The sequence below is a fragment of the Rhinopithecus roxellana genome, chromosome 13, assembly GCF_007565055.1.
Source record: "Rhinopithecus roxellana isolate Shanxi Qingling chromosome 13, ASM756505v1, whole genome shotgun sequence".
Classification (NCBI taxonomy): domain Eukaryota; kingdom Metazoa; phylum Chordata; class Mammalia; order Primates; family Cercopithecidae; genus Rhinopithecus; species Rhinopithecus roxellana.
In genome coordinates, this window is record NC_044561.1 from 68,447,298 (window position 1) to 68,468,191 (window position 20,894).

Here is a 20,894-nt window from a genome sequence, read left to right on the forward strand (position 1 = left end):
GAATCTAAGAGAGCTGCAATTGCTGTGAATGCTCCAAATATCCTTACCAGATGCTCAGAAGTATGAGATTCTGCCATTTTGGACCCGAACATTCCTCCCAGCCTGTGATGCCGAAAGATGAAGGACTCCATGAGTATATACAACATGACTGATTGATTACATTGACTTCAGTGCAACTCACTGGGAGAAGCACCAGGCTTGAGCTTTAACCAGAAGCTCTCTCAAGCACATAGCAACGTTTCTATATCCAAGGAAGGTTTTTTTTTCTTTCATAAAGTCACTTTTATTTATGGCACAGACCCCTCCTAGACCCCTCCTCAGGAATTCTTACAAAGGGTGCCCATTAAACCACTTATTTCATCTCCTCTAATTGCTGTTTATTCTATTTGCATTTGTTTTTCTCATTTAACTGTAATCACCTTATGGTGAGGGTGTTGGTGGTGGTGCCAGGAGTGGCACTGACATGACTCCAGCCTTAGGTGACACCTGAACTTTACTAACTTAATTTCCCTTGTGATCTTACTTAATTCATCTTACTCCAGTGGTCAAAAGAATGTTAAAATTTCCAGTAATTCTACTTGTGTTCAATCTGTCTCTGTCTGTCTCTCTCTGTCTCTCTCTCTCTCTCTCTCTCTCTGTCTCTCTCTCTCCCCCCTCCTACCCCTTTCTCTTTCTTTTTTCTTTCCCCTGGGTCCAGGGTTCATTTCTTTCTCTTTTTAAAATCAGTAATTAGCAAAGTATCTCCTAAATTTACTAATTAACTTTATTTCTAATAACTAAGCTTGATAACTTTTTTTTTTTTTTTTTTTTTTTTGAGACGGCGTCTCGCTCTACCGCCCAGGCTGGAGTGCAGTGGCCGGATCTCAGCTCACTGCAAGCTCTGCCTCCCGGGTTCACACCATTCTCCTGCCTCAGCCTCCTGAGTAGCTGGGACTACAGGCGCCTGCCACCTCGCCCGGCTAGTTTTTTGTATTTTTTAGTAGAGATGGGGTTTCACCATGTTAGCCAGGATGGTCTCGATCTCCTGACCTCGTGATCCGCCCGTCTCGGCCTCCCAGAGTGCTGGGATTACAGGCTTGAGCCACCGCACCCGGCCTTTTTTTTTTTTTTTTTTTTTTGGGACAGTCTCGCTCTGTCGCCCAGGGTGGAGTGCAGTGGCGCAATCTCGGTTCACTGCAGGTTCCACCTCCTGGGTTCATGCCATTCTCCTGCCTCAGCCTCCCGAGTAACTGGGACTACAGGTGTCCGCCACCACGCCCGACAAATTTTTTGTATTTTTTGTAGAGACGAGGTTCACTGTGTTAGCCAGGATGGTCTCGATCTCCTGACCTCGTGATCCTCCCATCTCGGCCTCCCAAAGTGCTGGGATTACAGGCATGATCCACTGCGTCTGGCAGCTTGATAACTTTTCTTTCTGTAAAATAAACTTATCCTCTGATACATACAACACAATTAAATGTTGACTTTCTCAGTTGTAGAGCTATCGATTTCCTAAGATTAGTCTTCCTCATTGAAATTTGAGAAAAGTTCTAGGTAATAATATCAGGACAAAGAGGGAGTTGCTATTGTCTGATGAAAGACAACCGAACAGATAAATGTTTCAAAAAGAACAAGTGGCATAATGGATCATAAGTATAGCAAATCCACAGCTAATTATGAATTGTCTGATGTACATAGTTTTGAACTTTTCTTTTAAATCTTTACTTTTTTAAATTAAGTCATTTAACTATGTATTTGAAGACAGTGTTTCCCCACCTTTAAGCTGTCTCAAAATCTTTCTAAGTACACCCACCAGGGACTTCTCTCAATGCATATATTCGGTTTTCTAAAGATGATGACAACTCTATCAGGAAGCATCTTGATGGCTTGCATATGCTAAATACTCTATTAGGTTATGGTATATACATGTAATCCTAACAAAAAGCCTGTGAGGTATTAAGAGGTTTCTTTATGTACAAAGAAAAGATACTCCTGTGTATTATGATCCAGGCAGCGAGGCCAAGCTGTTTTCCAATGTCTTCCAAAGAGGATGTAGCATGGTTAAAACTCAAGATCAGGTGTATTCGCCCTGACTACAGTGTTCCTTTACTTGAATAAAAATGGTCTGTAGGGAGATACTAACTCTCCTTTTCAATAACCCTTTTCTTTAAACCATTTGCCTTTTTCAATAAACATAACTAACATAAGAGTGCTTGTAATCTTTCCTCAGAAATCAAGTTTATGTTTTCCATTTATCCCTGCATTGACGAAGGTTTTAAAGGTAATGAATTTAGAATTTATTTAAATAACATAGTTTCAACAGAAGCACTAACAGCAGAAGCCCAGGGGCTCACAGACAACATCACCAGATTTACCATTTCTCCTATCTTTTCTTCCGATTTATCATAAAATGTTTACATATAATTAGTTTGTTGTATGTACATTTAATTATTGTGTCATGTGTTTTTACAGGCAATTTATATATCTACGTATTAGTTTGCTCGGGCTGCCATGACAAAATATCGCAGACTGGGTGGCTTAACCAACAGGAATTTATAATTCTAGAGGCTGGAAGTCTGAGAGGAAGGTGTTGGAAGGGTTGGTTTCTGCTGAGTCCCTCTCCTTGGTTTGCGGATGGCTGTGCCGTTGCTGCCTCTTCTCATGGTTGTTCCTCTGTGCACGCACACTTCTGGCGTCTCTGTGTGTATCCAAATCTCCTCTTCTTGGGAGAACAACAGTCAGATTGCTTTAGGGCCCTCCCTAGTAGCCTCCTTTCAACATAATTATCTCTTTAAAGGTCCTGCCTCTAAATACTGGCACATTCTCAGGTACTAGGGGATTATGGCTTGAACATATGAATTTTGAGGGGGCACAATTTAGCCCATAAACAGTCTGTGTAATTGAAAAGCTATAGCACAGAATATCGAATTGCTATTTGTGTAAAGAAAAAAAGGTGCCACCGTAGACATGGAAGCAGTTCAAACAAAGGGGGACAGGAGTAGATAGGAGTGGATTAAAAGAAGATATGTTACTTTCTCATGGCAGATGATATGTTGAGTACCTTAGAAACATAAACAAAATATGAGAAATATTTTATTCTAATACAACAATGAGCTAAAATGTGCTGAAGCCAGAAGGCTGGAATTAGGAATTCAGGAAATAAGCATTGCAATTATATGTCAATCAAGTGATAAACTTAATACCCTGCAGAGCTAGTTAAGAAGAAACATTATTAGATTTATCCAAACACCACAGTGGAATACAGGAGATATAGCCCAAATGACAAACAGAATTATTTGCAAGAACTAAGAATAATCATTTTAAAAGAAAATAGGTTGAAACTAAGTCAAGAATGTTGAATAATGATCATAATAAAAACAACTCCAAAAGCCCATTAGAAACCTATTGCCTCTGGCTCCCTGAAATATTTAAGAATTTGATGTCCAGAAACATTCATGGCCCTTTCAGGAATATAATGTTGCTTTATAATGAAATTTTCAAAAATTCATAAAGGGTTCACAAGTCTAGAAAGAGCAATGCAGATCCTCACAGAGTCTTACATTTCAATAAATGTAGAAAATTTAAGTATACTGCAGGAGAGAACTTGAAATATTATAAAGAATTGTTAAAGAGCAAATAAATTAGAGTTTTTGTCTTGAAAAATATAAGATTTTTAAATGGTATGGTATCTTTAAAAATCTGATAGTTCACCTATAAAAAAAAAGTTGCTAGAAAACATTGGTATCAGGGTGTGGACAACTTATGGACAAGAGAATATGTTCCTATTTGTGGAAAAGAATCAGCATGGAAGGTGCTTTATATATTTCTTTAAATTCAAGATGAATGGTACCAAATGTGAAACAGATACTATTTTGGAAACAGGAATACATATGATATTAACAAAAAGAAATTAAACAGTAAAAGCAATTCACAAATAGTGACGCATAAAAATGGGCACTATATTGCAAGATTCAAAGGAGTATGACTTGGAGAAATGAGAACTATAAATTGTCAGCCTCACAGGGATTTGAATAGTCTTTTACACATACCAGAAAATGAATTAAAGTTTTTATGTTATAAAATTCAGGGAACAGTTAGTTTGTTAACTCAGTGGCTTGATTGGGTATAGCTACAGTCTTGGAAAATAACTCTCACGGCAGTGGCAGATTGAGGAGTTGCTGGTGGTCAGAAACTATGTTATAGCACAGTGAAGAGTTTACAAGCATCTAAATAGAAAATTGGGCAGGGCCAGTGGAGTGGAAGAGATGGATATATCTGACCCGGTAGAATAGTGAGTGTCATGGTTATGAATGACACCCCAAGATGTGAAACATGGAAGAATTGCAGACAATTTTGTGATTTCTAACTGAGATGCTAAGCAGATGTTGATGCTATTAATCTAGGAAAGCAGGAAATAATACAAAGCAGAGGGCAAGTCAGATTGCAAGACTGAAGAGAGGAGAAACAGAAAAAAATATATAATATGAAAATAGAATATGAGTAAGGATTTGCATATAGTGAGCCCAAAGTTCTAGCTCAAATTGAGACAGAAAAGTCTAGGAGCCATATGTAACAAACCTGCACGTTGTGCACATGTACCTTAGAACTTAAAGTATAATAATAAAAGAAAAGTCTAAGAGTTAGTGAGAAAATGAATATACTCATTATTACCACTTCCTTTCACACTTCTGATAGGATTGTGCTTATCATATTCTCTACATTATTTTTCTGATCTTGTTGGCCTTGCGCATCGATAATCCTCTCATCTATGTACCTCATCTCTTGCTTCTCATCTTCGGGCAGCAAAAAATAAGTACAAAAGACATACACACTTTTAGGTGAGGAAGTGATTGTCAAATTAAATTAAAGAGTTCGGCTTCCACTTTCTCATTGAAAAACACACTTCTATAAATGGAATGGCTTTAAATATTTATTCATAGCTATGCATTTATCCTGCAATGCTTCAACTAGAAAAAAGGAAGAAGAAAATGAAAAGGGCCTAGGATATTAGTATCCTGTTGAAATAAAATTACTTTTATTTCCTGCCTAACAGAACACTTTTTGTCTCTAGTGAATGGTAGACTAGGCAGCCTTGTCATTTTAGAAGTAAAGGGAAGTGAGTGGCTTCAGCCTGGGATAGTGATGTAAAAGGAGATAATTAAAAAGAGAGATTTGATTATGTGAAACCCAAAAAAGTGTTCACTCTCTTAACATGCTTTTTGTGCAAATGTGTTCCACTCCCTATGGGGACTGACTGAAATTAAACAGTGATTCTTTGGGAGCAAGTAGGATCTTCTACTTAAACAGAATCCTTATCAAGATCACCCCAGGATTTGACTGAGACAGTCAGGAACAGACCTTCATCAGAGAAGGGGTGTAAAGCCCAGTATGAAGTGCCCAGTGGAATCAGAACAGATGAATAATTCACTTAAAATATCTGTTAAAAAGGAAATTTCCAGAATCTTGGGAAAAAAATCACATTTAAATAGCTTTTAATCACCCCTGAGCATCCATGATATGCTTTCTCTGAGTGGCACAGGTATTTGGCCTCTCTGGGAGACTGCATTGCCTTCCTGGTAAAGTTTTTATTTTTATTTATTTATTTATTTTATCTAGGGTTGGAAAGTCATCTTTAAATTTCTACAGAGATGTTATTCTCCCTTGCTGAGAAAATATATTAATTAGAGTTACAGAAACTGATGTTATACTCTTTGGAAGCAAGTGTGTTCAAAACTATGCATTTGATATTCTGGAAGGTATGACTTGAAGAAGCGTCACGGGTCTTAGCTTCACATTTGCACCAATAGTTTGAGCAGAGGAGGAGAAAGAAACAAAATAGAACCAGCGTTCTTACCCCTTAGGTATTATTCAGTAGAACCTGAGTAACTCACTGTGAAACCCTATTGGGAGGACTGGACTTGCCTGCTTCAAAAAGGAAAATCATGGAGTCTGATCGATGGGATAAACAAGTTGTGTGAGATGAACAGACATGATTGCTCTGTCCCTAGTAAAGAGAACACTAATGGATTTGCTGCTACAAAGGAAAAAAGAAAGAAAAATTCTTTCCTCTGTATTTCAGTCAGTAACTACTCCATCAACCAAAAAGCCCACAGCTTTGCTGCAAACCTCAATAACATGTTGACCTTCAGCTCCTCCTACTGGGATGGACAATAATTTTCGTTCGGAAAATTGACTTTCCCATGATGAAAGAAAAGTGAGAAAAGAATTGTTTTATTCACCTGAGCAAAACCAGTACGACATTTTAGACCTTTGTCTTTTTTGTGAAACTTATCACTCCACTAAGATTGATCATGTCTATGAGGCTAAAAATTATAGTCAAGAGCTTCTAATTTATGAAAAGAATAGCAGACCTTTCTTTCTGAAGTGATCATTTTCAACGTGAACTAAATTTAAAATAGTATATATTTAGATTTAGTAACTTATTATTCTTACTTTTGTATTTAAAATATCCTGTAAATTACTAAACTCTATAACATGCATATCATCAGTACCTAAATTGTTTTGAAATGCTGGCATCAGGTTAGAAAAAATTTCTGCATTTATAGGAGGTGTTAACATCTGTAAAGTTTAAAAATAAATATAACTTAAGATTTCATACTAAAAAATGTATTTTCAAAATTTGGATTTTTTTAAAGTAACTCGTGACAGTTTCTTTACAAAACTTGGTAATTTAACTTCTACCACGTCTCCAGGCTCACTTTGCATCCAGCACCTTCCTTGATCACTAGTCAAACTTTCATCTTTCTATTTCTGGAATTTAACAAGCTCTTTCCCAATTGAAGTTACTTAAATATGTATATGTTTTGCCTGGACTACTCTTCCCCACACTGTTCACGTGGCTAATTCTTTTATTATCTTTAGTGGTTACCTTAAATGACAGGAACGTGTTACCTTTCCTGGCTCCAAATTCAAAATTAGGTTTCATTCTTTTATTACATCTACCCACAAATTTTCTTGACAGCACAGGGAAATAGAGTTTTATTCATCCTTGTATCCCCAGCACTTATCATGTTATGTAGTAGGCACCCAGGAAATATTCATTGTATGAATTAAGTAGAGATGATCTGTGCTTTCAAAGAACTTTCAGTCTTCATCATGGATATAAATAATAAAAATATTAAGTTAAATTCCATTATAAATGTTATATTAGGAAATACATATAGGAGGCTTTCTAACTTACACTTAGAGTAAAATTCAAAGTAGAATCTAAAGGATAAATATGAATCAACCAAGAAAAAAGGGTAGGTTTTTATCTACCTGTATCTAATATATACATTTTTGTATTGAAAAAAATGTTTCAGATAGATGTATTTTATCCAAAATTCCTTCAGGCAAATAGAGGTACAAAGAGCCAATGGAGAATTATCTCAACATTATTAAGCCTAGTGGACATCACTGTCCTGCATAGGATAAAGACTGTCACTGAAGACCCTGCTTATCTTTAACATTGTCCATTTTGTAGTATCATCAAGAAGTATAAAAAAAAGCCTCAGGGTACAGAGTAACAACAACCGTATATGCTTGTACCTGCCACTTTATGTTAGTGACATAAGTATAGGCAAAATTAAAATATTGTCTATTGTTTTATAGAGTGCTTAAATGACATTTACCTACACAAATATCAAATTACAAACACTTCATACTTCAAAACTTATTTATAAGTTAGTTTGAACGTATCAACATATCATTCTAACAATCATATTTCAACTTTACCTCAGTATGATTTAAACCATATAACAAATTATTTTTATGACATATATATAAATATATATATATATATATATATATATACACTCAAGGGAAATAGCAACAGAGGAAAAGAGAACTACAAAAGACCTGCAAGACAGACAGAAAATAATGAACAAAATGGAAATAGTAAGTCCTTCTCTGTCAATAATTACTTTAAATGAAGTGGGTTAAAATCTCCAATTAAAAGACATAGAGTAGCTGAATAGATTTTTCTTTAAAAAAAGATCCAACTGCATGCTGTCTACAGAAGACTTACTTTAGCTTGGAGGAACACATAGGCTGGAAGTGAAGGTATGGGAAAAGATGTTTCATGCGAACAGTTACCTAAACAGAGAAGCAGCATCTGTCCTTAGACAAAATAGACATTAAATCAAAAACTGTCACAGAAACAAAGATGTATATGATGTAATGATTAGGTGGTCCATCACTACAGAAAATATAACAATTAAAAATAAATATGCACTGAACATCAGAGTGCCTACGTATCTAGAGCAAACTTCGACAGACCTGAAGAAAGAAATAGGCATTAATACCAGAATAGTTGGACACTTCAGTACCCCACTTTCAATAAGGGATAGACAGTCCAGAAATAAAGTCAATAAGGAAATAACAGACTCGAACAATACTATAGACCAGGCACCCCCAACCCCTGGGCCTCAGATCAGTATTAGTCCATGTCCTGTTAGGAACTGGGCCGCACGGCAGGAGGTGAATCTGAGCTCTACCTCCTGTTGGATCAGCAGCGGCATTAGATTTTTTATATATATATACTTTAAGTTCTAGGGTACATGTGCACAATGTGCAGGTTTGTTACATATGTATACATGTGCCATGTTGGTGTGCTGCACCCATAACATTTACATTAGGTATATCTCCTGATAGTATCTCTGCCCCATCCCCCCACCCCACGACAGGCCCTGGTGTGTGCTGTTCCACTTCTTGTGTCCAAGTGTTCTCATTGTTCAATTCCTACCTATGAGTGAGAACATACAGTGTTTGGTTTTTTGTCCTTGTGATAGTTTGCTGAGAATGATGGTTTCCAGCTTCATCCATGTCCCTATAAAGGACATGAACTCATCTTTTTTTATGGCTGCATAGTATTCCCTGGTGTATATGTGCCACATTTTCTTAATCCAGTCTATCATTGATGGGCATTTAGGTTGGTTCCAAGTCTTTGCTATTGTGAATAGTGCCACAATAAACATAAGTGTGCATGTGTCTTTATAGCAGCATGATTTGTAATCCTTTGGGTATATACTCAGTAATGAGATGACTGGGTCAAATGGTATTTCTAGTTCTAGATCCTTGAGGAATCGCCACACTGTCTTCCACAATGGTTGAACTAGTTTACAGTCCCACCAACAGTGTAAAAGTGTTCCTAGTTCTCCACATCCTCCCCAGCACCTGTTGTTTCCTGACTTTTTAATGATTGCCATTCTAACTGGTGTGAGATGGTATCTCATTGTGGTTTTGATTTGCATTTCTCTGATGGCCAGTGATGATGAGCATTTTTTCATGTGTCTGTTGGCTCTATGAATGTCTTCTTTTGAGAAATGTCTGTTCATATCCTTTGCCCACTTTTTGATGGGGTTGTTTGTTTTTTTCTTGTATATTTGTTTGAGTTCTTTGTAGATTCTGGATATTAGCCCTTTGTAAGATGAGTAGATTGCAAAAATTTTCTCCCATTCTGTAGGTTGCGTGTTCACTCTGGTGGTAGTTTCTTTTGCTGTGCAGAAGCTCTTTAGTTTAATTAGATCCCATTTGTCAATTTTTGCTTTTGCTGCCATTGCTTTTGGTGTTTTAGACATGAAGTCCTTGCCCATGCCTATGTCCTGAATGGTACTACCTAGATTTTCTTCTAGGGTTTTTATGGTATTAGGTCTAACATTTAAGTCTCTAATCCACCTTGAATTAATCTTCCTATAAGGAGTAAGGAAAGGATCCAGTTTCAGCTTTCTACTTATGGCTAGCCAATTTTCCCAGCACCATTTATTAAATAGGGAATCCTTTCCCCATTTCTTGTTTCTCTCAGGTTTGTCAAAGATCAGATGGCTGTAGATGTGTGGTATTATCTCTGAGGACTCTGTTCTGTTCCATTGGTCTATATCTCTGTTTTGGTACCAGTACCATGCTGTTTTGGTTACTGTAGCCTTGTAGTATAGTTTGAAGTCAGGTAGCATGACACCTCCAGCTTTGTCCTTTTGACTTAGGATTGTCTTGGCAATGTGGGCTCTTTTTTGGTTCCATATGAACTTTAAAGCAGTTTTTTCCAATTCTGTGAAGAAAGTCATTGGTAGCTTGATGGAAATGGCATTGAATCTGTAAATTACCTTGGGCAGTGTGGCCATTTTCACGATATTGATTCTTCCTATACATGAGCATGGTATGTTCTTTCATTTGTTTGTGTCCTCTTTTATTTCGTTGAGCAGTAGTTTATAGTTCTCCTTGAAGAGGTCCTTCACATCCCTTGTAAGTTGGATTCTTAGGTATTTTATTCTCTTTGAAGCAATTGTGAATGGGAGTTCATGCATGATTTGGCTCTCTGTCTGTTATTGGTGTATAGGAATTCTTGTGATTTTTGCACATTGATTTTGTATCCTAAGACTTTGCTGAAGTTGCTTATCAGCTTAAGGAGATTTTGGGCTGAGACAATGGGGTTTTCTAAATATACAATCATGTCATCTGCAAACAGGGACAATTTGACTTCTTTTCCTAACTGAATACCCTTGATTTCTTTCTCCTGCCTGATTGCCCTGGCCAGAACTTCCAACACTACATTGAATAGAAGTGGTGAGAGAGGGTCTCCCTATCTTGTGCCAGTTTTCAAAGGGAATGCTTCCAGTTTTTGCCCATTCAGTATGATATTGACTGTGGGTTTGTCATAAATAGCTCTTATTATTTTGAGATACATTCCATCAATACTGAATTTATTGAATGTTTTTAGCATGAAGGGATGTTAAATTTTTTCAAAGGCCTTTTCTGCATCTATTGAGATAATCATGTGGTTTTTGTCTTTGGTTCTGTTTATATGCTGGATTATGTTTATTGATTTGCGTGTGTTGAACCAGCCTTGCATCCTAGGGATGAAACCCACTTGATCATGGTGGATAAGCTTTTTGATGTGCTGCTGGATTTGGTTTGCCAGTATTGAGGATTTTTGCATTGATCTTCATCAGGGATATTGGTCTAAAATACTCTTTTTTTGTTGTGTCTCTGCCAGGCTTTGGTATCAGGATGATGTTGGCCTCATAAAATGAGTTAGGGAGGATTCCCTCTTTTTCTATAAATTGGAATCATTTCAGAAGGAATACCAACTCCTCCTTGTACCTCTGGTAGAATTCAGCTGTGAATCTGTCTGGTCCTGGACTTTTTTTGGTTGGTAGGCTATTGATTATTGCCTCAATTTCAGAGTCTGTTATCAGTCTATTCAGGGATTCAACTTCTTCCTGGTTTAATCTTGGGAGGGTGTATGTGTCCAGGAATTTATCCATTTCATCTAGATTTTCTAGTTTATTTGCATAGAGGTGTTTATAGTATTCTCTGATGGTAGTTTGTATTTCTGTGGGATTGGTGATGATAACCCCTTTATCATTTTTTATTGCATCTATTTGATTCTTCTCTCTTTTCTAGAAACTGCATCAACTAATGAACAAAGTAACCAGCTAACATCATAATGACAGGATCAAATTCACACATAACAATATTAACCTTAAATGTAAAGGGGCTAAATGCTCCAATTAAAAGACACAGACTGGCAAGTTGGATAAAGAGTCAAGAGCCATCAGTGTGCTGTATTCAGGAGACCTATCTCACCTGCAGAGACACACATAGGCTCAAAATAAAGGGATGGAGGAAGATCTACCAAGAAAATGGAATACAAAAAAAAAAAGCAGGGGTTGCAATCTTAGTCTCTGATAAAACAGACTTAAACCAACAAAGATCAAAAGAGACAAAGAAGGCCATTAAATGGTAAAGGGATCAATTCAACAAGAAGTGCTAACTATCCTAAATATATATGCACCCAATATAGTGGCACCCAGATTCATAAAGCAAGTCCTTAGAGACCTACAAAGAGACTTAGACTCCCACACAATAATAATGAGAGACTTTAACACCCCACTGTCAACATTAGACAGATCGAAACAGAAAATTAACAAGGATATCCAGGAATTGAACTCAGCTCTGCACTAAGCGGACCTAATAGACATCTACAGAACTCTCCAACCCAAATCAACAGAATATACATTCTTCTCAGCACCACGTCATACTTATTCCAAAATTGACCACATAGTTGGAAGTAAAGCACTCCTCAGCAAATGTAAAAGAACAGAAATTATAACAAACTGTCTCTCAGACCACAGTGCAATCAAACTAGAACTCAGGATTAAGAAACTCACTCAAAACCACTCAACTACATGGAAACTGAACAACCTGCTCCTGAATGACTACTGGGTACATAACGAAATGAAGGCAGAAATAAAGATGTTCTTTGAAACCAGTGAGAACAAAGACACAGCATACCATAATCCCTGGGGCACATTTAAAGCAGTGTGTAGAGAGAGATTTATAACACTAAATGCCCACAAGAGAAAGCAGGAAAGGTCTAAAATTGACACCCTAACATCACAATTGAAAGAACTGGAGAAGCAAGAGCAAACACATTCAAAAGCTAGCAGAAGGCAAGAAATAAGATCAGAGCAGAACTGAAGGAGACAGAGACACAAAAAACCCTCCAAAAAATCAATGAATCCAGGAGCTGGTTTTTTGAAAAGATCAACAAAATTGCTAGACCCCTAGCAAGACTAATAAAGAAGGCATTAGATTCTTATAGAGAGTGGACCCTATTGTTAACCACATGTGGGAAGGATCTAGGTTCTGTACTTCTCATGAGAATCAGAAACCACCCCCGACCCTTCCCTCACGTGGAAAAGCTGCCTTCCATGAAACCAGTCTCTGGTCCAAAAAGGCTGGGCACTGCTACTGTAAACCCAATGAAACTAATAGACATGTAGAGAACATTCCACCCAATAGCAACAGAATATACATTCTTCCAACGTACACATGGAAAATTTTCCAGGATACATCAAATGATAGGTCACAAAAACAAGCCTTAGCAAATTTAAGAACATTGAAATCTTACTAAGTGCCTTTTCTGACTACAGTAGAATTAAACTACAAATAAATATCAGAAGAAAAGCAGGAAAGGTCACAAATATGTGGAAATTCAAAAACACACTTTTGAGTAACCAATGGGTAAAAGAAAATCAAAAGTGCTATTAGCAATTATTTTCAGAAAAACAAAAATATAAACACAGTATACCAAAACTTATGGTACACAACAAAAGCAGTACTGAGAGGAAATTTTATAGCAATAAATGTGTACATTAATACAGAGTAAAGATCTCAATAAACAACCTAACTTTACATCTCAACAAACTAGAAATAGAAGAACAAGCTAAGCTCCTTAGCAGAAGAAAGTAAATAATAAATATTAGAGCAGCAATAAGTGAAATAGACTAGAAAAAACTAAAAATTGTATTTTAAAAAAGATCCAAAAATTGACAAACAAGAAAAAAGAGAATGCTCAAGTGAATAAGATCAGAAATGAAAGAGAGCCATTATAAATGATGCCAAATAAATACAAAGGGTCAGAAAAGAGTTAATGAATAATTATACACCAACAAACCAGATAATCTAGAGAAAACAGAAAATCCCTGTAAATATACAACTTATCACAACTGAACTGTGAGAAAAAACAGAATATCTGAAAAGGGCTATAACTATAACAAAATTCAATCTGTAAGTACAACCTCACACAAAAGCCTGGGAAGAGATGGCTGCAATGTAGAAGTCTACAAAGCACTTAAAGAATTAATGTCAATCATTCTCAATATCTTCAAAAAATTCAAGAGAAAACATTTATAAGTTTATTTTATAAGGCCAGCATTACTTTGATTCTAAAATCAGACAAAGACACTTCCAGAAAAGAAAGCTACAGGCAAATATGCCTGATGAATTTAGATGCACAAACTCTCAACAAAATACTAGCAAACTTAATTTAAAAGCACATTGAAAGGATCATGCACAATGATCAAGTGATATTTATCTCTGGGATCCAAGGATGGATCAATATACACAAATCAATAATGTGATTTACTACATTAACAGACTAAAAGATAAAAATCTTATCCTTTAGTCAATAGATGCAGAAAAACAATTTGACAAAATTCAACAATCACTCATAGTAAAAACCAAATGAGATATAGAAGGAATGTACTTTAACTTTATAAAGGCCCATATCTGACAAGCCCACAGTTAACATCGTACTCAGTGATAAAAACCCAGCAACTTTTCCTGTAAGATCAAGAGCAAGACAAGGATGCCCAGTGTCGCCACTTTTACTCAACATAGTACAGGAAGTCCTGGTTGGAGTAATTAGGCAAGAAAAAGAAATAACAGACAACCAAATCAGGAAGAAACAAGCAAAATTATCCCTGTTTGTAGACTACAGGATTTTATATGTAGAAAACGATAAAGATTTCCCCAAAAAAACCCTGTTAGAACGAATAAACAAATTCAGTAAAATTGCAGAATACAAAATCCACATATAAAATAATCAGTTGCATTTCTATACACTAATAATTAACTATCCAAAAGAAAAATTTTTTTTAATCTCATTTACAATAGAATCAAAAAGAAAAAGGTAGGAATTAACTTATCTAGGGAGATAAAAGACATACATTGGAAACTAAACATTGATGAAAGAAATTAGACACAAATAAATTGAAAGGCATCTTGTGTTTATGGATTAGAAGAATTAATACTATTTAAATGTTCATACTTCACAAAGGAATCTATAGATTTAATGAAATTCTTATCAAAATCCCAATGGCATTTTTTACAGATATGGAAAAATTAATTATAAATTTATTTGGAATGACAAAAGACCTCAAGTAGCTAAAACGATCTTGAGAAAGTAGAAGAAAGCTGAAGGCAACACACTTTCAAATTTCAAAATGTGTTACAAAACTATGATAATTAAAATAGTATTGTGCTGGCACAAAGACAGACATACATTCAAGTGGAATAGAAGAGAAACACCAATGCATTTACAAAAATTAATCGATTATTGACAGAGTGCCAAGAATATCCAGTAGAGAAAATATAGTCTCCTCAACAAATGGTTGTGGAATAACTGGATATCTACTTTTTTAAGAATGAAATTAGACCCTTATCTTACTCCATACACGAAATCAACTCAATATGGACTAAAGACCTAAAGATAAGCCCTGAAACTGTAGAACTCAAAAAAAAAAAAAAAAAAAGCCTAAAGGAAAAGCTTCATGACATTGGTTTTGGCAATGATTGCTTGGATATGACATCAAAAGCATAGGCAACAAAAGCAAAAACAAACAACGGAACTACATCAAACTAATACATTTCTCCACAGCAAAGAAAACAATTAGCAGAGTGAAGAAACAACCTATGGAATGGGAGAATCTGCAAGCCATACATATGAAAAGTGGTATATCCAAAATATATAAGAAATTCATTCAACTTCATAGCAAAAAAACAAATAGCCCAACTAAAAAATGAGGGAGGGACATGAATAGATATCTCTCCAGAGAAGATATACAAAGGCCAACAGGTGTGTGGTAAGGTGCTAATATCACAAAGTATCAGTGAAATGCAAATCCAAATTACAATGATAATATCACCTCACACCTATCAGAATGACTGTTATCAAGAAAAAAATCACAAGACAATAAAGGTTGATGAAGATGTGGAGAAACTGGAATCTTTTTACACTCTTGGTAGAAACGTGAAATGTTACTATGATAACAGAATGGAGTTTCCTAAAAAAATTTATTAGAATTGAATTACCATATGATCCATCAATCTCACTATAGGGATTGTATATCCCGAATTGACATCCAGAAGAATTGTAATTAGGATATCAAAGAGATACTTGCACTCCCATGTTTGTTCCATTTACAATAGCCAAGATGTGGAAACAACCTAAATGTCCATCGAAGGATAAATGGATAAAGAAATGTCGTAAATACACACAATGGAATATTATTCAACCTTACAAAAGGAAGAAATTCTGCAATATGCAACAATGTTGATGCTAAGTGAAATTAAGTCTGTCACAAGAAGACAAATACTACATGATTCCAATTCTGTATGGTATCTAAAATAGTAAAACATAGAAGCAGAGGATAGAATGGTGGTTGCCAGGGTCAGGGGATAGGGACAAATGGGAAACTGCTAGTCAATGGATTTAAAGTTTCAGTTATGCAAAATAACTGAGTTCTTCAAATCTGCTGTATAACATTGTGCCTGTGGTTAACAATATTGTGTTCTACACTTAAGACTTTGTTGAGAGTAGGTCTTGTTTTAAGAGTCCTAACCATAATTTTAAAAGAAAGAAAGATGGTATCCATAAATCTCCAAAGTCTATCCTTCCACTTAGTGATCTAAAAGAAAGATAGATTGTATTCACCATGATTTAAGCAGAAATGTGTACAGGAAGATTTTAGTTGGCCTAACTGGGTCTTTGTGCCCAATTTCTAAGCAATGATTTTTTCCCCATAGAGGTACAATGTTATATTGGACAAGCCTAGGCCTCAACCCAATCTTGCTGCCAAGGAAAGCGAACCATGAAAACTGACATTTCATCAGGTCTACAAGTGAAAACTTTTGGAAAGGTTCAGATAAAGAATCTATAACCTCCACTATTTATTACACTTCAGTTAGAATTGCCAGAAATAACTAAATAAATGCCAATATGTGCAACCAACACTATTGGAATTAGAAAAAGAAAATGAAAAAAAAATTGGATTGGATAGAGAAAATTTTCATTTATTTTTACAGTCAGATGAGTATGAAGCACTGAAAATCCAGAGGCACAAGTAAGAAGTTAAAGGAAAATTGAGGAGTTCAGAAAGGTACAAGAAGGCTGTTCAGTGTTGCCTATGTTGAAATACTACCTCCAATTTTGGCAACAAGTAAAATTCTGATGGTTTTTATGAAATATCTTTATTAATTTTGTAGTCATAGACATCATCTTTTCATAATTAAATCTAGTATTCCCACCCCCATAGTCATACCTCTCCTGGGAAACTAGTATATTCCTCAGCAAATTCCAATTCCTATATTAAAAGAACTAAAAAGCGAAGAAGGAAAATAAAGATATGTATATGTAACTATCTCAAATTTCATCTTCTGACTGTCCTCTTTCCTAAGCACCTTCTAAAGTGTTACGGATTTAATGTCTCTTTTTAAGAGGTCATTAAAACAGAATGAAACTTTTAAAAGCTTGATTTTGTGCCTTCTTGAAGCATAAAATAATAAGCAGTTTTGCAAAAACACAGACTACATTCGTTTTTATTTTTCTCTAAAGCATGTGGTAGAAAGAACCAACTTTGGAAATGTTATATTTTGTTCCCTCATTTGTCAGCATGGTTTAGTGATCGTTTTATTCACGCTGTACGGGAAATCTCAAGGTGAATTAATTCCAATCAAAGAAATTGAAGTGATGTAAGCAAGAAAAGCACATTTTGTGCCTTACGGTATGCTCACTTGTCTCTTTAGGGAACTGACTACTCATTTCCTTGTGTTCTCAAAACGTGGCCATTTAAAGAAACTTAATTATAATAATTTTGTAAGCATTTCCTTCCTCATGTACTCATTAACTTAGTGAAATTGAAACTTTTTATAGATACCACTATGGCTAGAGTCACAGATATTACACATAAGTAATTACAAAGTTAAAGTTAGAACAAAAATAATATATTTATGACCACTTCATTTGCTGGTTAATTAGTGGAATTTGGAATCAGGTCAGGCTACGGAGCAATGGTGTACTAGCTAAATTTTTTAAAAATAGCATTTGAATTTCTTTAAATTCTAGAATGTTTTTGTTTGTTTTTAAGAGTGTTTAATGTGCAGAAACTATCCTCATGTATTCCAGTCACTATTGCTTCAAAGAAAAAGAAAAGTATCTGCACTGATAGTCAAAACCAAAATTTTAAAAATAGGAGAAAAATATATATAATTGCTTGAGTGAAGTTGCAATAGAATTAATAGATTAATGAATGAACTAATAACTACATTAATATATTAATATGTAAAATGAATTTCTCTGTTAGCCCATTTTTTAAAAAATGATTTTCTTCCTTTTGATTCTCTTCTTCCAGTTTGTCTTTTTATCTATGGACCATCTTTCCTAACGGAGGACTACGCATCTCTGTAATACCTCTCAGATGGCAACAAAGTTCTGTAAGGTTTCTTGTGTGGAAATGAGAGGCCACATCCTCAAATCCTGCCAGCATTTGTTCAGTAAGAGTGCTTGATCATTTGAGGTTTACTTTTAAATTTCCTGAGCCAGTGGTCCTCCTAAGCTAACTAGTCATTCTGTGTAATAGCTGATAAAATTAACAAGAGACAAACCAAATCCTAATTGCCTATACAGTGGTAAATCAAAGATATGCATATCCAAACCATAGATAAGATCATATATACTATCTTGTAATGTGTGGTTTTTGTCTGGAAATGTTTTCATTTTTTGCTCTTTCTACCCAATAAGCCACACAGAATGATTTACGTAAGTGCTGATGAGTCAGATGGTTTTGAACAACATTGATATTATTTAATAGGCACAAGATATACTTTAGGTTTTATTTAATGTTTATATTTTTATGTCACTATATTAGGATCAACAAATGGTAAATGCTTACAATTTTCAAGTAAATAGTAAAATAGTCAGTAGTTCTTGGATATACAGTTGCAGTATTCTACAGTCAACACAATTAGTATTAAAACCAGCTTAACTTCTATGACAAGCAAATATAAGTACCCTAGAAATATGTTGGCTTTCATAATGAAGCTATATTGATATACAATATTGAATGTATATTGTACAAATTGAAATTTTTAAAGAAATAAGCCGGCTGCATTTATAGCTCTCCTAGGAGACTTCCACTCCACGTGACCTTAGAGATCATCACTTTTATCATTTTACAGTGTAGCTTACTAAGTGTATTTACCATCACATTTAATTTAATATGAATAGTGTATTTAAGTTGAATTTAATTATCTCAGTCTTTCAGGTGATAAAATTGGGGATCTGAATTTTAAACAATTTGTCTCAGGGACACAAAGATACAAAGTGGCATGAGCCATGATTGAAACACAAGTGTGTTGCAGGAGACTGCATCACACAAAGCGCTAAAGTGTCCTGCATAATTTTTTTTTTTAAGACAGAGTCTCGCTCTGTCACCCAGGCTGACGTGAAATGGTGCAATCTCGGCTCACTGCAACCTCTGCCTCCTGGGTTCAAGCGATTCTCCTGCCTCAGCCTCCTGAGTAGCTGGGATTACAGGCACGTGCAACCACGCCCAAGTAATTTTTGTATTTATTTTTTTTAGTAGAGACAAGGTTTCCCCATGTTGGTCAGGTAGGTCTCAAACTCCTGACTTCAGGTGATCCACCTGCCTCGGCCTCCCAAAGTGCTGAAATTACAGGTGTGAGCCACTACGCCCGGCCCCTGCGTCATTTTTTTAGGCCTTCACTCCACAAAGGGCTCACTGGCATTTTTCACAACACTGATTTGTTTTCTTGCAAAGATGTAGACATTCCTTTCTACCACATATCTATGGTCTACAATAAGAACCCAGTTTTTCTCCAGCATGGATAGAGTGAGGCTTGTAAATTCCTCTGTAAGACAGCTTAGCTGATGTGGAGGAATGGTTCTCAGCATACACTTCATTATTTTTCTGCATTTTCAAAGGTGAGTATATCTTTTGCAAAATCCTAGAGGGTTTTTTTGTTTGTTTGTTGTTGTCATCGTCGTTGTTGTTTCCTTTTACTCTTTTACAACACAAATGTTTTCCCTCTTTTCTAACACAAATGTTCATTACCTACTGCCTAAGCCTTTGAGATATACAATTGAATTAGATTTACACTACACAAAACCTTCTCTCTATAGTCCACATAATCTCTCCCATCTCAAAACTTACATTGCTAATATATATGAACTGAAAGAGAAACCAATTCAGGAAGGAGCTGATTCAAGAAGTGCAAAGAGAAAATCCCATTACAATGAGTTTTCAACTCAATTAAATAAGGCCCAAGAGACTGGGCAAATTATTGGGGCTACTCATGTTAATTCATTAGAGCAAAATGTCACTGTAATGAAAAAAGAAGTTATTAGCTAGACCTTGAAAAGGCAATTCAAGATTATTTTTCTAATGTGGTTTGACTTGTTTATAAGTATTTCTTAAAGCTAGTTTTATCTGTCATAGCTTATTATAAGAAGTTACATTATTGTTTTTCAAGAAATGCCAAACTGCTAAATCTCAATGGGGAGCTTCATGTGTATATTTCTGAAGAGCAAAGGCTACATGCATTTTTATTTGTAGGTATGTTAATAAACACCATTTTCTGAAAAATTACAGTTCAATAGATTATCCATAACACATCAAAATTTTAGCTCAGTGAATAAAATACTAAGTAAGTATTCAAATTATTATACTTTATTCCAAAATTTCAACTTAGCATTCTTACTCGTACGTATCTAACTAATATGTACCTAACATATCAGTTAAAAGCAGGGCAAAATGAAAAAAACAGAATGACGAAACCACATTTGGAGATTACAAATCTCATGACTCATATTTACAATTCAAGTCTGTTCGTTCATTCAAATGGATGGTCTTTCAGCTTAGTAAAAATAAAAGGAGTGGAGAAATAGTTGAGCAAGGATTGGTATATCCTTGAAGAAGCTGTGTAGATATGTCTTTGGAGAAATTACATCATATTCCATGTGGAAATGCTTGACTACTAATTGAAGCTGATGCACAATTCTAAAATAAAGTCTGTGATTTAATAGACTCCCGGAGAAGGAATCTGAAATGCCACGTTCTGTCCCCAGTTGATGTTTCTGTAAATTTTTTAATACTCTTTTATCATTTTTTATTCTGTCTTCTTTTTCATTTCTCCACAAAGAATTAGCTTTTTCCCTTCTATTATTTTCAGTGAAAAGAAGATCAATTATTTCTATATATTTATTCACTCATTTAAATTATTTTTTTCATTACATGCGAGGCCTTCTTATGTCATTGACATAAAAAGCATTGTAA